This window comes from Callithrix jacchus, chromosome 1 (genome assembly GCF_049354715.1).
Source record: "Callithrix jacchus isolate 240 chromosome 1, calJac240_pri, whole genome shotgun sequence".
In the NCBI taxonomy this organism is placed as follows: Eukaryota; Metazoa; Chordata; class Mammalia; order Primates; family Cebidae; genus Callithrix; species Callithrix jacchus.
In genome coordinates, this window is record NC_133502.1 from 199,537,563 (window position 1) to 199,553,464 (window position 15,902).

General features: G+C 45.2%; 1 protein-coding gene and 1 pseudogene across 4 annotated transcripts in view; one reads left to right on the plus strand and one right to left on the minus strand.

Annotated features, from left to right (window-relative positions):
* ZNRF3 (zinc and ring finger 3) overlaps positions 1-15,902 on the plus strand; it is a 241,112-nt gene that overhangs the window by 48,643 nt on the left and 176,567 nt on the right. The window lies entirely within an intron of this gene.
* Positions 8,821-9,617, minus strand: LOC100406658 (ubiquitin-conjugating enzyme E2 C pseudogene; annotated as a pseudogene). Its single transcript, XR_008475649.2, has one exon. The product of XR_008475649.2 is annotated as a ubiquitin-conjugating enzyme E2 C pseudogene (transcript).

The window sequence follows — 15,902 nt, forward strand, 5'->3', positions numbered from 1 at the left end:
GGTGTAGACTTGGATTTTGTTCAGAAGAGAAAAACGATTTAGTAACACCATCTTGCTATGATGTTGGGCTGAGATCAGCATGTGGTTGGAAGGTCCATGGAGCCTGTGCATAGAGAGGAGGACCTGTGGCCTGAACCCTAGGAGACCTGCACTGAAGTCCCAGATTGTCCAGTGAAGTGCTGTGTGATCCTGGGCAAGTTACTTCCCAAGTAGCTGGAATTAAGGTGCCTGTACAATTCAGCAGCATTAAACACATTCACAATGTTGTGCAACCATCATCACTGCCAACCTCCAGAACTTTTTATCTTCCCAAACAGAAACTCTGTACCCATTCAACACTAATCCCTCATTTCTCTTTCACGCAGCCCCTAATAACCCCTATTCCACTTTCTGTCTCTGTGACTGTGCCTATTTTAGGTACCAGATACAAGTGGAATCACATAATGTTTGGCCTTCTGTGTCTGGATTATTTCACTTAGCATGATGTTTTCCAGGTTCATGCATGTTGTAGCACATATCAGAATTCAGTTCTTTTTAAGGTTGAATTATATTCCCTTGAATGTCTACATCACATTGGTATTCATTCATCTGTTCATGAACAGTTGGCTTGTTTCCACCTTTTGGCTATTTTAAATAATGTCGCTATGAATGTTGCATACAAGTCCCTGCTTTCTATTCTTTCGGGCATACCTAGAAGGTGAATTGATGGACTATATGGTAATTTTATGGTTAACTTTTTGAGAAACTGCCTAACTTTTCCATAACAGCTATACCACTTTACATTCCTATCAGCAATAAACAAGGGTTTCAATTTCTCTGCATTCTCACCAACACTTTTTTTTTTTTTTTTGAGACAAAGTTTCACTCTGTCATCCAGGCTGGAGTGCAGTGGCATGATCTCAGCTCACTGCAACTTCTGCCTCCTGGGTTAAAGCAATTCTCATGCCTCAGCCTCCAGAGTAGCTGGGATTACAGGTGTGTGCCACCATGCCCAGCTAATTTTTGTATTTTTAGTAGAGGTGGGATTTCACCACGTTGGCCAGGCTCGTCTCAAATTCCTGACCTCAAGTGATCTGCTCACCTCAGCCTCCCAGAATACTAAAATTACAGGTATGAGCCACTCTGCCCAGCCACTTTTATTTTATCATGACCATCCTAGTGGGTGTGAAATAATATCTAATTGTGGTTTTGATTTGCATTTCCCTGATGGCTGATAATGCAAAGAATTGTTCGATATACTTATTGGCCATTGGTATACTATTTTTTGGTGTCATCTCTTTTTAAAATAAAAAATATTTGAAATACCAAAAGATATATAGGACAACACAACAAACATTTATGTTCCCACCATGTGACTTAAGAAATAAAACATCGGCTGGGCACTGTGACTGTAATTCCTGTAATCCAGCACTTTGGGAGGCCTAAGTTGGCAAATCGCTTGAGCTCACAAGTTCAAAACCAGCTTGGGCAACATGGTGAAACCCTGTCTCTATAAAAAAAATACAAAAATTACCTGGGCATGGCAGCACATGCCTGTAATTCCAGCTACTACTCAGGAGGCTGAAGCAGGAGAATTGCTTGAACCAGGGAAGCAGAGGTTGCAATGACCTGAGATTGTGCCACTGCATTCCAGCCTGGCAACAGAGTGAGACTCCATTTCAAAAAAAAAGAAAGAAAGAAAAAGAGAGAGAGAGAGAAAGAAAAGAAAGAAAGAAAGAGAACACAAAGTACTCCCCAAACTGTAGAAAACCCCTGTGTGCTCTTCTAATCACTTATTTGCCCCCCACCCACCCAAGTAAATACTATGCTAGGCTTGATGTTTGTTATTCTCACGTGATTCTTTATAACTTTATTACATCCATACATATGGCAGAATAAGAAGTGGTATTGTTTTGCATATTTGTACAGCTTATTTATTTATTTATTTGAGACAGAGTCTCACTCTGTCGCCCAGGCTGGAGGCACTGGTGGGATCTTGGCTCACTGCAAACTCCATCTCCTGGGTTCAAGCGATTCTCATGCCTCAGTCTGCCACATGGCTGGGACCACAGGCGCCTGCCACCATGCCTGGCTAATTTTTGTATTTTTAGTAGAGACAGGGTTTCATCATGTTGTCCTGGCTAATCTTGAACTCCTGGGCTCAAGCAATTCACCCACCTCGACCTCCCAAAGTGTCTGGATTACAGGCGTGAACAAGCATGCTTGGCTGACTTTAATCTTCTTGAAGTTGATCTTGTATATATTGTGATACAGGAGTCATCCCCTGACACACATACTTTTTTTTTCTATCCAACTAGTTGTTCAATAGTCAATGGCAGAGCCAGGCATGGTGGCATGTGCCCATAGCTCCAACTACTTACTCAAGAGGCCAAGGCAAGAGAATTCCTTGAGCTCAGGAGTTCAGGGCTGCAGTGAGCCATGGTCACACCACTGCACTCCAACCTGAGTGACAGAGTGAGGCCCTGTCTCAAAAATAAATAAATAAAAGGAAAAAATAAAAACAGAAAAAAAAGGCAATTGATTAATATCATTTCCCTATTGAAAACCATCCTGTGGCTGTCCCATCTTCTTCCCTTGGTCTGTGAGAGTTGCATGAATTGCCCAGACCACCCCCTCCTCCCGCCCCACCAGCCCCCTGCCACCTGGCCTCTCATTGCTCTTCTGTTCTCCAGCCACAAGTACCTTGACCTTCCTTCACTTCTTTTTTTTTTTTTTGAGACGGAGTTTTGCTCTTGTTACCCAGGCTGGAGTGCAATGGCGTGATTTCGGCTCACCACAACCTCTGCCTCCTGGGTTCAGGCAATTCTCCTGCCTCAGCCTCCCGAGTAGCTGGGATTACAGGCATGCGCCACCATGTCCAGCTAATTATTTGTATTTTTAGTAGAGATGGGGTTTCACCATGTTGACCAGGATGGTCTCGATCTCTTGACCTCGTGATCCACCCGCCTCGGCCTCCCAAAGTGCTGGGATTACAGCCGTGAGCCACTGCGCCCAGCCTGACCTTCCTTCACTTCTAAGGGGCTGGGCTCCCTAGCCTTCACTGATTTTGTTTTCACTACCTGGTATGCCCATATTCTTCTGGTTTCAGTTGATACTAGTTGCCATGGGTTGAAAGGTGACCCTTCCAAAAGATGTGTCTACCTAGAATCTGTAAATGTGATCTCATTTGGGAAAAGCATGAAATTAGGATGGGTGCGGTGGCTCACACCTGTAATCCTAGCACTTTGGGAGGCTGAGGCAGGTGGATCACTTGAGGCCAGGAGTTTGAGACCGGCCTGGCCAACGTGGTGAATCCGTGTCTCTACTAAAAATACAAAAATCAGGCTGGACTCATGTCTGTAATCCCAGCACTTTGGGAGGCTGAGGTGGGTGGATCATAAGGTCAGGAGATCAAGACCAGCCTGGCCAACGTGGTGAAACCCCGTCTCTACAAAAGATACAAAAAACTAGCCGGGCGTGGTGGCATGAGCTTGTAATCCCAGCTACCCAGGAGGCTGAGGCAGGAGAATTGCTTGAACCTGGGAGGCAGAGGTTGCAGTGAGCTGAGATCATGCCCTTGTACTCTGCCTGGGCGACAGGGTGAGACTCTGTCTCAAAACAAAAACAAAAAATTAGCCAGGTGTGGTGGTGGTGCACGCCTGTAGTCCCAGTTACTCGGGAGGCTGAGGTGAGACCATCACTTAAACCTGGGAGGCAGAGTTTAAAGTGAACAGGGATTGCGCCATTGCACTCCAGCCTAAGCAACAGCAAGACTGTGTCTCAAAAAAAAAAAAAACAGAAAAAGAAAAAATAAATGAAATGAAATGAAGTAATGATCTCCAGATGAGATCCTCCTGGATGACCTGGGTGGAGTCTAAATTCAATGACAAGGGTCCTCACAATAGAGGAGGAAAAGACACAGAGCAAAGGGGAAAGTCATGTGAGGATGGAGGCAGAGGCTGGAGTGATGGAGCCACAAGCCAAAGGACTCTGGCAGCCACCAGAAGCTGAAAAAGGCAAGGAAGAGTCCTCCCCTAGAGTCTGTGGAGGGAGGCTGGCCCTGGTGACACCTTGATTTAGGACCTGTGGCCTCCAGAACTGTGAAATAAAGACAGGGTCTCCCCATGTTGTGTTGGCTGATTGTGAAGTCCTGGGCTCAAGTGATCCTCTTGTCTCGGCCTCCCAAAGTGCTGTGATTACAGGTGTGAGCCCCTGTGCCTGGCCTCATTTCTGCTGTTTTAAGCCATCAAGTTTGTGGCAATTTGCTATAGCAGCCCTGGGAAAATACTAATAGGCAGAAAGCTGGAGTAGGGAGCAGCAAAGTCAGGGGACAGGGAGCCCAGACTAGAGACTGGAGAAGACCAGCAGGTGGTGGGATGAGGTGTGCTCACCTCCCCCACACACCAGGAGCAAGGCAGTCCTTTTACTCATAGGCAGGTCCATTTCCCAGGGCTGGGAGGATGGGGTGACCATGGAGGGAGTGAAAGTGACAGGGCCACACTGGAAAGACCCTTGGCTCCCAATGTCCTCAATGAAATGAACAAATCTCATTGAGACACCTTTAGATCTCTCCTCTGTGGAGGAGAGACGCAGGAGGGACCCTCAGGAGGCCCCAGGAACATAGGGTGGTGAATGAACAAATGCTTCAGGGACTCTGGTGGGCATAGGCCTTCACAGTGCAGGCCACTGGACTCACATTGTTCTCCTGTTCTCCAGCCACAGGTACCTTGACTTTCCTTCACTTCTAAAGGGCTGGGCTCTCTAGCCTTCACTGATTTTTTTTAGAAAGAAGAAAGAAAGAAGATAGTGATGGCAGTAAGGACAACAGTGCCCTGGGGGCTATCCTGTGGCCTAGAGAGAGGCAGACTCTTCTCAGAGAGAGACTAAGGGCCTCTAGCTCTGGCTAGAGCATGGCTACAAGCAAGGTGGCTAAGGTCAGGAGACCATGGTGCAGAGGCAGATGCCAGGAGGCTAAAGGACAATTCTGGAATGGGGCAGGCAGTGGGAGGGCTCCTGTGTCTTTGGGCTTCTTTGATCCCTGAGACACTTTGGACGGGACAGAGCCTTGGCCACCAACGGGGTCATGTCTGTTTAAACAAAATTTAACACGGGAGGTAAATCATTAACTCACTGAAGAAACAAACAGGAGTACAGGCCATATCTCTAGCACCAGGACTTGAGAGCCATAGGGATGGTAAGAACTCCTGAATATCAGAAGTGGCTGCCACTCACGGCTTCTGTAAGTGAGTGCAAGCATTCGGTAAGCACCTTCTATAAGTGAGTCTCCATGCCAGGTGCTGTGGGAACAGATGCTTGAAGATGCTCAGAGTCTGCCCTGAACTCAGAGCTGGGGGAATCCGAGCTCACAGCCATTGTGAGCATGCCCATGCCTGTCTCCAGGCCCACCACGGCCCATCCATCATCTCAGGTAATCCTCAGGCTGACCCTGTGAGGCAGGGCAAGGATTGCCTGCATTTTATAGACAAGGAAACCCAAGCTCAGAGAGGGAGAACAACTTGCCTTGGCCACTCAGCTTGTCAGTGATGGAGAAAAATAAGCAGGAGCTGGCTTTTGCAAAAAGGAGAAGAAATTATTCCGGTTTGAGGAAGTGTTTAGGAATGTAAGAGCAGGAAGCACAGCTTCCTAAAAGACAGGAGCCAGGTCCAGCAAAGCCATCAGGAGGCAAGGCAGCCACTGACCCTGTCTGGGACCACAGACCTCCCAACTCAAGGGTTCTGGCATCAGATCTGGGTCCAGTCCTGACTTTACCATTTACTACCTCTGTGACCTCAGGCAAGCCTACTTCCCCATCTACAAAACAGGGGTACCACAGTCCCCAAGTAGGAATCACAGGAGAAAACACGGGCAAAGCCATTGGCACAGTGCCTCGCACATAATAAATGCTCAATAAAACCCAAGATGCTATCATTTCACTGGTAGGAAACAGACTTCCCAGGCCTCCCAGCTCCAGGAACACCCACCAACTCACTGGCACCCTCCTTACTTCTTCAACCAGAAGAAGCAACGATTGCAAGTTGGTATAGCAACTATACCAAGTAGAGAAAGGGAGAGAGGCAGGGTCATTTCATTAAAACAGTTTCAGGTATGTGTGGTATGTAATTTTAAAGAAAAGCGGTGGCAGCCAGGTGCGGTGGCTCACACCTGTAATCCCAGCACTTCGGGAGGCTGAAGCGGGTGGATCACCTGACGTCAGGAGTTTAAGACCAGCCTGGCCAACATGGCAAAACCCCATCTCTACTAAAAAATAAAAAATTAACTGGGCATGGTGGTGGGTGCCTGTAATTCCAGTTACTTGGGAGGCTGAGTCAGAAGAATTTATTGAACCCTGGAGGCAGAGGTTGCAGTGAGCTGAGACCATGTCATTGCACTCCAGCCTGGGCAACAAGAGCGAAACTCCCTCTCAAAAAAAAAAAAAAAAAAAAAAAGGAAAAAGAAAAGAAAAGTGGAGCCCCGAGAAGTTGAGCAGACTAGTCAAAAGGTTTCTGTGACAGGAATTTCAACTGCAGGGTCTCATGATCAACCTTTCCGGATTCCTCCTTCGTGAACTCTTGGGGTATGGGGGGAAGGCAGACAGACTGAGGAAACAGCAGGATGGGGGCTCAGAAGTGGGAAAGGGCCTGGTGTGTTTGAGGGTAGGGGTGACTGATAGGCCATGGGAGGTGCAAAAGAGGCAAGAGTTATAGGTTCGAGGCCCAATTAAGAAAAAGGCTTGAGGCCAGGCATGGTGACTGATGCCTGCAATTCCAGCACTTTGGGAAGCCAAGGTGGGAGGATGGCTTGAGGCTAGGAGTTTGAGAACAGACTGGGCAACATAGCGAGATCTCCTTCTCTACAAAAAATTAAAAAAATATTAGCCAGTCCCAGCTACTTGGGAGGCTAAAGCAAGAGAATTGCTTGAACCGGGAGGCAGAGGTTGCAGTGAGCAGAGAGCATGCCATTGCACTCCAGCCTGGGCGACAGAGCAAGACTCTGTCTCAAAAAAAAAAAAAAAAAAAAAAAATTAGCCAGATACAATGACATGCTGAGATGGCAGTCCCAGGTACTTGGAAGGCTGAGACAAGAAGATCGCCTGAGCCCAGGAGTTTGAGGCTGCAGTGAGCTATGATGGTACCACTGCATTTCAGCCTGGATGACAGAGGAAGACCCTGTTATGAAGGAAAAAAGGGAAGAAGGAAGGAAGGAAGGAGAGAGAGAAAAGAAAAAAGAAAGCAAAAAGAAAAAGAGAGAGGAAGGAAGGAAAGAAGGGAAGAAAGGAAGGAAGAAAGAGGTTTGAAGGTCAGGAGTTTATTTTGGTGTAGATTCATTTAGCAAACATGTATTGTGTGTCAACTGTATGGGAGGCATTTTGCCAGGGATTGATTACCTGCCTAAGCAAAAGGCATAGTCCTTGTCCTCAAGGAGTTAAATGATCTAGTAGGAGGAAACAGGCACAGAAATGGATGAATGTTTTGCAACATGATCCAAGCTCCAAGAGGGACCTGCTGAAGGTGGGAGAACAGGGGGAGGAGCACCTGTCCACCAGGGGTTGGGAGAGGGGTGGAGAAGACCTTAGAGGAGGCAACTACCCCATCTTTTTTTGCTTTTATGTGTTTTGCCTGACTACCACCCATTCCTCCTTTACTAAGGGGACAGTCATCAGCCAAACTTAGTCAATATAGTTTCAAGGTACTGATTCAGGTACCCTTCTCCTGAAAAGGCAGATGAGCCAAGTCTAGCCAATCAAAAGAGTCCTTCTTCCTGGCCATAGCAATTGGTTCAGAGAAGTGTACATAAATCAGGTCTGGCCAATGAGAGTCAACCCATAATTTGGGTTGGCACTGAGGGGAAGGGAGCTCTCTTTTCAACAGGAATGTTGAACACCTGGATGAGCTGAGCCCTGAAGAGGGGGGCACCATGTAAGAAACCGAGAAAAGTGGCATCATAGAGGAAAGCAGAGCAGCAAACTGGAGAGCAATGGCACCTGACAGTATCTCTGAGCCCCTGACCCCATCTGTGTCTGAAACCGAAATTATCTCTGAACCTCAGCCAGGCAGGGTGGCTCAAGCCTGTAATCCCAGCACTTTGGGATGCCAAGGCGGGCAGATCACTTGAGCCTAAGAGTTCAAAACCGGCCTGGGGAACATGGCAAAACCCCATTTCTACTAAGTTTTTTTTTTTTTTGGGAAGTTTCTCTGTCGCCCCAGGCTAGAGTGCAGTGGTGTGATCTTGGCTCAATGCAACCTCCACTTTCTGGGTCAAGCGATTCTCATGCCTCAGCCTCCCAAGTAGCTGGGATTATAGGCATATACCACCACTGGCTAATTTTTGTATTTTTAGTAGAGACGGGGTTTCACCATGTTGGCCAGGCTGGTCTCCAACTCCTGACCTCAGGTGATCCGCCCACCTCCCAAAGTGCTAGAATTATAGGCATGAGCCGCTGTGCTCGGCCCCTCTACTAAGTAAAAAAAAAAAAAAATCATCCGGGCTTGGTGGTATATGCCTGTAGTCCCAGCTTTTCAGGAGGCTGAAATGGGAAGATCGCTTGAACTCAGGAGGTCGGGCTGCAGTGAGCTGAGATTGTGCCACTGCACTCCACCTGGGTGACAAAGTAAGACCCTGTCTCAAAAAAAAAAAAAAAATATATATATATATATATATATATGTATATAGTTACTGTATTTTTTTTTATTATTATTGTGACCCTCATTTTATAGCTGAAGAAACAGATGCAGAGTCATAAAATAAGGTACAAGGGAATAAATCTTTGTCACCCCACTGCTTGGCTCCACATCCTTAAGTCCGAACTGTCTACCCTGAGTACCTCCAACCCTAGTGTACCTGCAAGGCATGACTTGTCTAAAAAAACGACCAAAATGCATTTATTTAATATACATCACAGGGGCTCAACCGAGGCTTAATTTAGAAGACAAAACAAAACAAAAATAACACCACAGCTCAAGATACAGAGTCCTATACAGAAATCACAAAAAGGACAGAGCACCTAAGGAAAAATGAAAAAGATGACACAAGGACAGGCTGAGCAGCCTGGGTCAGGGCTCCTGGCTGGTGACCTGCTTTGAGTAGGTTTCTTGCAGGTACTTCTTAAAAGCTGTGGGGTTTTTCCAGAGCTCAGCAGCATGTGTGTTCAAGGGACTATCGATGTTGGGTTCTCCTAGCAGGCTCTGGATGGAGAGCAGAATGGTCCTGACATCATACAGGACCATCGATGTCCTTCAGGATGTCGAGGCATATGTTACCCTGGGTGTCCACATTGGGGTGGTAGCAGGGTGTGAGGAACTTCACCGTGGGCGCATTGTAAGGGTAGCCACTGGGGAACTCTAGCGAGAGCTTATACCTCAGGTCTTCATATACTGTTCCAGCTGCTCCATGGATGGTCCCTACCCATTTGAAAAGGTTGTCTGATTCAGGGAAGGCAGAAATCCCTTTATCGCCAGACATCATTAGGGTCATCAGCTCCTGCTGTAGCCTTTTGCCCACGGGGCCCTGGGTGGCGCCCCCGCTCGGCTCGGCTCCTTTACAGGCGGCAGCGATGCTAGTGGCGGCTGGGTCGCAGTTTTGGGAGGCCAGCCGGGCGGCGCTGGCAGAGAGACAGGAACTCGGAGAACACTACTGCAACTCTAGTTACTGTATTAATCTGTTCTCGTGCTGTTAAAGACATACCTGAGACTGGGTAATTTATAAGGAATTTATTTATTTGAGACAGAGTCTCACCCTGTCCCCAGGCTGGAGTGCAATGTCAGAATCTTAGCTCACTGCAACCTCCACCTTCCGGGTTCAAGGGATTCTCCTGCCTCAGCCTCCTGAGTAGCTGGGACTACAAGCGTGTGCCACCACGCCCAGCTAATTTTTGTTATTTTTAGTAGAAACGGTTCCATCATGTTGGTCAGGATGGTCTCGAACTCCTGATCTCATGATCCACCCACTTCGGCCTCCTAAAGTGCTGGGATTACACGCATGAGCCAGTATCTATATCATCTACATCTGTATCTGTATTCATGTATATATATATATATATATCCTCATCTACATCTGTATCTGTATTCATGTATATATATATATATATATAAATTATACATATATATATATATATGTATAATTTCACTATGTTTTCAAGGACGTTCATTGCAGCATTGTTTGTAGAAGCCAAAGAGTGGAAACAACCTGCATCTACCAACAGAGAGGGAGTTATGGACAAATAAAGATTTGCTTTAAAATAATGCAGATGGGGAGGGAGGGAGGGAGAGAGTAGTGGGAAAAAGCTGAAGCAAGATGGCCAGATGTTAATAATTAGTGAAACTGGGCTCATCTAGTTCCATTCACTCTTTTGCATATGTTTGAAATTTTCCAAGATAAATTTTTTTTTTTTTTGAGATGGAGTCTCACTCTTTAGCCCAGGCTGCAGTGCAGTGGCGCGACCTCAGCTTACTGCAACCTCTCCCCAACCCTGGGTCCCAGTTCAAGCAATTCTCCTACCTCAGCCTTGCAAGTAGCTGGGATTACAGGCACAAGCCACCATGCCCAGCTAATTTTTGTAGTTTTTAGTAGAGACGGGGTTTCACCATGTTGGCCAGTCTGGTCTTGAACTCCTGACCTCATGATCCACCTGCCTCAGCCCCCCAAAGTCCTGGGATTACAGACGTGAGCCACCAGGCCCAGCCAATACATTAAAAAAATTTTTAAATTATGTTATGTCCCTTACCAGAATATTCTGCAAAATTAAAGGTGAAACAGGCCTAGATGTGCTGATACAGCAAGAATTCCAAGACAAAATACAGGGCATATCACAGCACATGTAGTATTTTCCTGATTTGTTTTTCTCTCTGGATCTTGGGTGTATATAATTAGATTAGTCATAACACATTGGCATCATTGGTCCATGTATGGTCTGCTTTTATTTACTTGGTTACTGAGTTTTAATAATAAAGACCCATGATTCCACCATCCAGAATGAAAACTAGGACTTCAAAAATAACCTACAGGCTATTGTGCAATATGACATGTTGATATGGGTTAGATCTGTCCCTACCAAATTTCATGTTGAATTGTAATCTCCAGTGTTGGAGGTGGCCTGGTGGGAGGCAATTGGATCATGTGGATGGAGTTCTCATGAATGAATAAGCACCATCCCCTCGGTGCTGCTCTCCTGATAATGAGTGAGTTATTGTGAGATCTGGTTGTTTAAAAGTGTGTAGCACTGGCTGGGCATGGTGGCTTATGCCTGTAATCCCAGCACTTTGGGAGGTCAAAGCGGGCAAATCACAAGGTCAGGAGATTGAGACCATCCTTACCAACATGATGAAAACCCGTCTCTCCTAAAATACAAAAAATTAGCCAGGTGTGGTGGTGCACGCTTGTAGTCCCAGCTACTCAGGAGGCTCAGACACGGGAATCGCTTGAACCCGGGAGGCAGAGATTGCAGTGAGCTGAGATAGTGCCACTGTACTCTAGCCTGGCAACAGAGCAAGACTCTGTCTCAAAAAAAATGTAGCATCTTCCTTTTCTCTCCCTTCCTTCTGCTGTGGCCCTGTAAGATGTGCCAGCTTCCCTTTCACCTGCCACCATGATTGTAAGGTTCCTGAGGCCTCCCCAGAATCATGTATGCTTCCTGTACAGCTTGCAGAACTGTGAGCCAATTAAACTTCTTTTCTTTATAAAATTACCTGGTCTCAGGTATTTCTTTCTTTTCTTTTCTTTTTTTTTTGAGATGGAGTCTCACTCTGTTGCCCAGGCTGGAGTGCAGTGGCATAATCTTTGCTCGCTGCAACCTCTACCTCCTGGGTTCAAGCGATTCTCCTGCCTCAGCCTCCTGAGTAGCTGGGACTACAGGCATGTGCCACCATGCATGGCCAATTTTTGTATTTTTTAGTAGAAATGGGGTTTCACCATATTGGACAGGCTGGTCTCGAACTCCTGAGCTCATGATCTGCCCGCCTCGGCCTCCCAAAGTGCTGGGATTACAAGCACGAGCCACTGCGCCCGGCCAGTCTCAGGTATTTCTTTCTTTTTTTTTTTTTAAAGATGGGGTTTCACCATGATGGCCAGGCTGGTCTTGAACTCCTGACCTCAGGTGATTCACCCACCTCGGCCTTCCAAAGTGCTAGGATTATAGGCATGAGCCACTGCGCCTGGCCTCAGGTATTTCTTTACAGCAGTGTGAGAACAGGCTAGTAGTATTAATGTGTGCTATATGTTAAGAGAAACATTAGAGAAAAAACTTTTGCTCCACAAGAGCAAAAACTTGGCAATAGACCGAATGTCCATCAAGAGAAGAATGAAATGTGCGAACTCTGATATTATCGGTGCAGTGACATGCTATCCAAGGGTCAAAACAGGTGAATTCCAATGACAATAATATGGGCAAATATTAGCAATATGCTATGAAGTGGAAAAAAGTAAAGAAAGGTTCTGAAAGATTGTATTCATTATGATACTCTTTTATAAAAGTAAAAGCAACTAAAATGAATAAAAATAAAATTTTAGATTACATACAGATGGAAAGAAGTATATAAAAGGAAAGTAAGGGACTCAAAATAATGGATAACTTAGGTGGGGGAAGATGGTATGAGATGGGAGAATCTTACAGTTAGATATTCTTGTTTTGTTTTGTTTTTGTTTTTCTTTCTGTTTTTTTTTGTGTGTGTGAGACAAAATCTCGTTCTGTCACCCAGGCTGGAGTGCAGTGGTGTGATCTCAGCTCACTGAAGCCTCCACCTCCCTGGTTCAAGCAATTCTCCTGCATCAGCCTCCCGAGTAGCTGGGATTACTGGCACATACTACCACGCCTGGCTAATTTTTTGCATTTTTAGTAGAGATGGGTTTTCACCATGTTGGGCAGACTGGTCTTGAACTTCTGACCTCGTGATTCACCTGCCTTGGCCTCTCAAAGTGCTTGGATTACAGGCGTGAGCCGCCATGCCTGGCCTCTTTTTTTGTAAAACAAGCAAAAATGTGTATATATATGTGTGTGCATATATGTATATGTGATACATATGTGATATATACATAAACATATATTTATAGTATATATACAGATTTATAGTCTATAAATCTTTATAGTATATATGTATATATTTATATATACATTATGTATACTATTAACCTATAATATACACAGTATACTATAGCATGCACTGTATATATAGTGTATATACAGTATATGTATAGACACAGTATGCAGTATATACTGTATCTATAGTATATACTATAGATGTGCAATGTATATACTCTATATGTATATATATTGTATACATACATACAGTGTGTATATATAGACACATACTGTAAATGTTATATATACACACACACAAATACTGAAAATCTTTACAGACCATTGTGAAAGTATCTGTAGAATAAGAGTGGGCTTTCTTGATCCTTGTGGCTGTGGCTCCCAAGAGCCTTAAGGCTCTAGTTGACCAAAACCAAAGAAGGTGGCACTGGCTTGCACAAAGAAGGCAAGGTTGTGTGATATCGCTCTTCCTCATCATGTCTGTGCTCAGTATTTAATTGTTGCCAGATAGCACCTCTGTATAAATGAGACCACGTAGGAGGCTGGGCACCTCCATGCTGTGTACTTTTATTGATGTATTAGCTTGTTGTAAGTGCTAGGTCTTGGTTTTCTGATCTCTAAGGTGTCTTTCCGCAGTAAAATGTGAGGCCTATTTGAATTCCCTGTCACATTTGGCGATGACAGATTTGTCATCTTCTGCATTGTGAATTATTTCGTCTAAGTACCCTCAACTGAAATGATAAGGAGGCCAGACATGGTGGGTCAGGCGTGTAATCCAGGCACTTTGGGAGGCTGAGGTGGGAGGATCACTTGAAGCCAGAAATTTGACCAGCTTGGGCAACAAAGCAAGATCCTGTCTCTATAAAAACAAAAATAAGAACAGGCCATGCATATTGGCTCATGTCTGTAATCCCAGCACACTGGGAGGCCAAGGCAAGTGGATCACTTGAGGTGAGGAGTTCAAGATCAGCCTGGCCAACATTTTTTACTAGGGATGGGGATCCCTAGTAAAAAATACAAAAATTAGTCAGGCGTGGTGGCGCACACCTGCAATCTCAGTTACTCAGGAGGCTGAGGCAGGAGAATTGCTTGAACCTGGGTTGCACCACTATATTCGAGCCTGGGCAATAGAATGAGATTGTCTCAAAGAACAACAGCAACAACAACAAACCACACACACACACACACACACACACACGTTAACCAGGTGTGGTGGTGTACATCTGTAGTTCTAGTTACTCAGGAGGCTGATGTGGGAGGATTGCTTGAGCCCAGGAGTTTGACGATATAATGAGCTACGATCATGAGACTGCACTCCAGCCTGGGCAACACAGTGAAACTGTCTCAGAAAAAATAAAATTGAAAATAAATGATAAGGAACTCTAGTCTGGGTATTTGTTCATTCATTCATTGACTTAATTAATACACAGAGCCCTTCTTTATTTTAGGTTTCTGGCTTTGGAATCTTTTTTATTTTTATTTTTCTTTTTCTTTTTTTTGAGACGGAGTTTTCCTCTGGTTACCCAGGCTGGAGTGCAATGGTACGATCTCAGCCCACTGCAACCTCTGCCTCCTAGGTTCAGGCAATTCTCCTGCTTCAGCCTCCTGAGTAGCTGGGATTACAGGCACGCGCCACCATGCCCAGATAATTTTTTGTATTTTTAGTAGAGACGGGGTTTCATCATGTTGACCAGGATGGTCTCGATCTCTTGACCTCGTGATCCACCCGCCTCGGCCTCCCAAAGTGCTGGGATTACAGGCGTGAGCCACCGTGCCCAGCTCATTTTTCTTGATTTGCGAAAGATTTTTTGAGAGGTACATACTAGAGTTGTACTATGTGAAACTATGTTTGACTCAGCTGCTTTTAGCAAAGTTTGGGTTTCTTGACCCACCTCAATCTCAGTTTCTTTGGTTTGATGGTGCATGTGTTGTAAGTGAGTGTCTACCTCTTATCACTACTGCTAGTCACTGAACTAGTCAGCTTTACTGCTGTATTTTTCAGGAGTCTTTTGTTGCAGGGATGGATCCAAGCACTCAACGGATGCAGCCAGTACCCTTCCTCTTCTTATTTATCTCATCTCAGCTTGTCTCTGCTCCTTTTCCCTGCAGCAGCAACAGCAGCATTTTCTATGTGGTTGAGGAAAAAAGCCACAGTTTAAGTGTACATAATCCTTACAGTTTGAGATGCCAGATGAGAAGAAAGATCTCTCTCCCAAATTGGTGTAGATCAAATTTCAGGGAAGATTCTAATTGGTCCTGCCTTGGTCACATGCTTACTTCTGAACTAATGCTTGTAGTTAGGGGAGTGGAGTGCTTTGATTGGCTAGTCTGAATCACATGCCCACTTGTGTTGAGATGCTGAGCTCTGTGATTGACAGCCCGCCAGAGACAGCATGGGCTAGGAAGGCGTGATACTCCTACTAAAGAGGAATGTTGAGTCAGTAATTCCTGTTTATTACTACTTTCCTGCAAGCTGATGTTGTTTCCCACTCACAGTGAATAGAGTTTATATTCTCACCCAAACTATCTTCTTTCCTATTAACTCACCTCTGTGCTAAGCTCTCCTGTCTGATATTGTTGGACAAAAGCAAGTAATTGGCCTTTATTTCCTTCTGATGTTTTCTCCCAATTCTTTTTTCTTTATCTTCAAATAGGGACATGATCAGTGTAAAAGCAACCTGACTTCCCTATCTTGGAAGGTCTAATGATCCCTCATCCCTCATCAGCCTTTCTTGGCTAAGTAGGAATGTGATTACATTTCCACTTCAATTAAATGCTGCACCCTGAAGACAGATGCCTCTTGTGGTCAGGGGTGCTGCCCACAAATACAACTGTGTCCTATATATAGTGCAGTATTTATACTTCTGAGATCTTGGAACTTCTTCCTTTTCCTCAC